We start from the raw sequence: 5,388 nt of genomic DNA on the forward strand, positions 1-5,388 counted from the left end.
GCGGCCGCGGGTAACAGGAGGAGGACACGGCCAGGGCCCGCAGGACCGCCTTCATGATCTTCTTGGCAAGCAGTCCGGACTGGGCTGAGGATGCTGACTGGACATCTTCCTCTGACACAGGATTTCCGTGCCTTTATTTGAAAGAGATGTATCTCCCACGAGGCTTGCTCAGCCTTTACCACCCTGGCCCTGTCTTGAAGACCCAGGGAGAAGATGGACCGGCTCGGGAGAAGGGCCGGAGCAGCCCACAGCCTCCCCAACCACGGCCACTTCCGGGGTCGGCCAGGGGATTTGATGTCCAGTGTGCCACTTCCAGAAACCTGCACTAGGAACCGGAGCCTTGCCTGCTAAGGAATATTGAGAGAGATTTTTAAGCAAAAGTTTTATGTGTATTGCCCCAATTCATGTGCGTCTTCTGATCGGTTTTGGTTATTCCAGAATTTCTTCATACCTTTTCCGCCCCCAGATTTCACATGCGTTCGTGGAGAAGACCATTCGTTTGGTACACGCCTCTGGAGGCTGAGTCGGTTCTTGAGGTCTCCTGTCAAAAATATCACTCGGTTTGCAGGACTGCATCGTAACTGTAACATACACTGTGACTGACGTTTCTCAAAGTTCATATTGTGTGACTGACCTGAAGTCAGTCTGAATTTGTAAACAGGGTAGCAAACAAAAGATATTTTTCTTCCATGTATACAATAATTTTTTTAAAAAGTGCAATTTGCGTTGCAGCAATCAGTGTTAAATCATTTGCATAAGATTTAACAACATTTTTTATAATGAATGTAAACATTTTAACTTAATGGTACTTAAATAATTTAAAAGAAAAAATGTAAACTTAGACATTCTTATGCTTCTTTTACAACTACATCCCATTTCTATATTTCCAATTGTGAAAAGAGAAATATTTCAAGAACAAATCTTCTCTCAGGTAAATTGCCTTATCCATTTGTTAAGAATTTTTGTACAAGAACACCAATATCTCCCCTTTATTTTACTGTGGAATATGTGCTGGAAAAATGGCAACAAAACTTTACTACCTAACAAATAACATTTGTAAATACTCTAGGCATCTGTACACACTATGATGAGGTCTCTGTAGTGTGACTAACCCACAGGCAGGTTGGTTTACGTTAATTTTTTTAAAAATGGGATGTCATATGGAAACCTATTTCACCAGAGTTTTAAAAATAAAAAGGGTATTGTTTTGTCTTCTGTACAGTGAATTCCTTCCCTTATAATTTCATTTTGATACTGTATGGCTATAGCTATTCATATAAAGCAAGTGCATGTGATGTTTGCAAATTGCCTTACGGCCTTCTTTTCAATGAATTGTCCTTTTGGAGCTGTTTTATACCTTGGTTCATTTGAAGTTGGCACATGGAGTCAAGTTATCAACTCTCAAGTTGCATTGGGGACAACTTTGTAAGCGAAAAGGACCCAGTATTATAAGACATTTCTGTGATTATAAGCATTCTGTTTAGGATCAATCCTTAAAAACATTTAAAAAGGCCAGAGTTTCTTTTCCTCTGAATGAAAAATACTCTGTGGCCCAGAAACAGAATGATTTCCTTTCTTGCTCCTCCCTTTTACAAAGTGCTGTGATATCTCAAAGCTCATTTGAAGTTAAAGTCTTTACACTCAGCGGAAGATATAAAATGATTTGAACAGCCCCTTTGTTTTTTCTATGTTGCTGTATGGATTTCAGGAAATTGGGAGGCTGTTTCACAACACAAAATGATGGCATTTCATTTTGGCTCCCTAACTGTGGCTCATTTTTCATGTACTGATTACAGCGGTCTATGGCGTCCAGTCTGAATCAGGAGAAGGGAAGTCTTCCTTTGTGGTGGGGTGGTGCTGGAAGCCAGACTCAGGCCTGGGATGTGTGTGTGCGCGTGTGTGTCTGGGGAAGTCGGTGAAGCTCGCTTGTACCCTGACACCCTATGGTGGGCTGGGACAGTGGTTAACAGAACAGGGTCTGGAGTCAGACCACGAGGTTTCAAGTCCGTGCTCTCTGTGACCTTGGGCAAGTTACCCAGCTCTCATTTTCCTCATCTGTAAAATAAGGCATATAACTCATGAGATTAAATGAGATGATCCATGTGAAGTGCCTAGCATGGTGCCTGGCACATAGCCAGCACTAAGTGTTAACTTGACCTTGAAGGAGGGTGGCGTGCGCTCTTAGCACATGGGTGTTTGGATGTCTTACTCCATGTGGAGTATCTGAAGTTTATGGCCTGTGAGAGTCTGATGTCCCTTGGCTTACCCGCACTTTTGAACAAAGCTGGGGAGAATGAAATGAGGGATCCCCACCAGCCCAGGTGATGGCAGAGATGGTTGCTTCAGAGATATTAGTCTGAGTTTGGCAGATCGTTTTACAGAACAGGGATGGTCAACAGCAGAAGGAAATTACCCCGACTGACTCATTTCTTCCCCCCTTCCTCTTCTTACGGTCCTCTTCTTACGGTTCTCATTACTTTGAGTGCTTTCTGGTGGGTTGGGAGATGTTAGAGTTAATATGTTTTGATTGGAAAATGAATTTTTCTTATTGGGTCTTCCAAAGGATCTTTTTTTTTTTTTTCTGGGGATGGTCGCAAACAGTGCTTCTTCTAATCCTAAGATGCCATTAGGTTCTAAAGTGCCTCTTCTTTTTTTTTTTTTTGAACACAAAGTGGAAGGAATTTGTGAAATAAGTTACAAGGGGCAGAAAGTGGGGGAGAGGGCTTCTTGTGGCCTGTCCTAACACAATGAACTCCACTAACCTGGGCCTTTTCAATAACTTGTTTACCTGTAATTGTATAAGGCATAAGTTTGATAATTCTTTCCAAATACACAATTTCAGCACTCCTCCCCCAAAGTATAACATACAAAAAAACAAGTTATTTCTCACTAGGGAGTACTTTTTTTTTTTTTTTTGCAGTACGCGGGCCTCTCACTGTTGTGGCCTCTCCCGATGCAGAGCACAGGCTCCGGACGCACAGGCTCAGTGGCCATGGCTCACGGGCCTAGCCGCTCTGTGGCATGTGGGATCTTCCAGGACTGGGGCACGAACCCGTGTCCCCTGCATCGGCAGGCGGACTCTCAACCACTGTGCCACCAGGGAAGCCCTAGGGAGTACATTTAAATAGAGGTCCAGTCTGGATCTTGGCTTAAAGACTCCTCAGACCCATTACTGTGCATTGCAGAATTTATGTCCTCTGTCAGCCCTGGCTGATTTTAGGTCATCCTACATAAGTGAGGGCTCTGTCTGGGATCTCTCCTCAGGGTCACTTCGTGTTGTTTCCCGGTGCCTATGGGAGGGTCAGGAAAGCAGAGGAACCATTCATTTTCCCCTGCAAATAAATTAACTTCTTGCTCATGGGAAATGTTTTCCCCAGTCCTTGGAAATTTGATGTAATTTCAGATTGTAGATAAATTTTGCTGCTGGGAGGGCAATACAGCAAGTCTTTGGCTCTGCCAGATTCCAGGCTGCTTTCAATTCGAGGCAGTGTGGTGGCTTCAGTATATATACCGGCATTGTCCACGGGGTCTTCGGATCCCCGTGACTCTGAGAAGGTGTGGAGAGAGGGTGGGAGGGCAGAGCAGGGAATCAAACATTTATTCAGAATAAGGCAGCTCAGGCTAATTAAAATGCGTTTTGTTTCTGGGTTGTAATAGCAGGTCAGTTTGGTGACAAAACTAGTTACCTTCTTCTGTTGTTTGGAAGCTCTGATGGGCCATCAGATATGTTTGATTATTTAAAAGGAGAAACAAATATTAATAAATTTGCTAAAAAGAAACAAAATTGAGTTATTTGTAGTGAGGTGGATGGACCTACAGTCTCATACAGAGTGAAGTAAGTCAGAAAGAGAAAAACAAATACCATATGCTAACACATATATGTGGAATCTAAGAGAAAAAAAAAAAGTCATGAAGGACCTAGGGGTAAGATGGGAATAAAGACACAGACCTACCAGAGCATGGGCTTGAGGATATGGGGAGGGGGAAGGGTAAGCTGTGACAAAGTGAGAGAGAGGCATGGACATATATACACTACCAAATAGATAGCTAGTGGGAAGCAGCCGCATAGCACAGGGAGGTGAGCTGGGTGCTTTGTGACCACCTAGAGGGGTGGGATAGGGAAGGTGGGAGGGAGGGAGATGCAAGAGGGAAGAGATGTGGGAACATATGTGTATGTATAACTGATTCACTTTGTTATAAAGCAGAAGCTAACACACCATTGTAAAGCAATTATACTCCAATAAAGATGTTTAAAAAAATAAATAAATAAAAAATAAATTTGCTAGGCCAGATCTTTCAAAACACAGTCCATGGGCAAAAATTTGGTACCTGCAGTTGAGACCCCAGGATGGATTCTCTGTGGCTGACTCCCTAGCTGGGGCTGGTTCTGAGCAGACCTCTCTGTGGTGGCCTCTGGGGAGGGGTGTGTCAGGGACAAAGTGATGGCTGTGAGGACCTGCAGAGGAAAGGAATCGTCGTGTTTTCGGTTGGTTCAACTGTAAGATATTAGGCTAAGAGCCCAAGTAAGTTCATAGGAACTTTGGATAAATAAATTATGGTTGGTAGTTCCAAACAGCTTCGAAATGAAAGCTAGGATGATGGAGGTGCAGCTCTGAGCTTCAGGTCAGATTGGGCAACCCTTCTAAGCACTGTATAGCATCTCCCAAATCTGCCCTGGAGAACTAGGGGGACAGCTGCTACTTCACCATTTTTCCTGCTCAGCCGCTGTTACACGGAAGAGATGTTTCCACAGTTGAAGTTACTATTTTCACGAGATACTTATTTTACGTAGTGGGCTTTTTCTTGTTTTTAAAGAATGGACATTTTAAGAATGGCTAAAATATGGCAATTAAAGATGAAATGATGCATAATTAGTAAAAGGGCTTCTATTTCAGTTATCAGTGGTCCCCGTGGTAAGATAATCATCTAGGTATCACTGAACTTTGGGGCAGGTCATTTCCTCTTTCGGCACCTCAGTCTCCACAGCAACCATCAAATGGAGAAATCAGGCAGTGTGGTCTCAGAGGTCCCTTCCATCTGCATGTGCTGCCCACAGTCCCATGTGCAGATTGTATGCAATGAAGTGATAGTGGGTCTGTGGTCTGGTCTGGGCTCCCTGAGTCCATGACCAGGGAAGCTGGTGGGTTTGGGATTCCCTTTGAGCTCTTCCGGTCCCTTCACCACCTCGGGTTTTTCTGTGGAGGCAAAGCCCTTCTGTTGCCTTAGGGGACAGTGAGGGTGACAGTCCTGGTCATATTTATGAGCACAGGGGCTTGGTAAGAGGTGCTGCCACCCCCAACGCCAAACCTGCTTGGTTTGGGGCTCCTGACATAAAACTTATACAGCGATACAGACCCAGACAGGAAAATGGAAACGTCTGGCTGCCGA

The sequence above is a fragment of the Hyperoodon ampullatus genome (assembly GCF_949752795.1).
Source record: "Hyperoodon ampullatus genome assembly, chromosome: 13".
NCBI lineage: Eukaryota > Metazoa > Chordata > Mammalia > Artiodactyla > Ziphiidae > Hyperoodon > Hyperoodon ampullatus.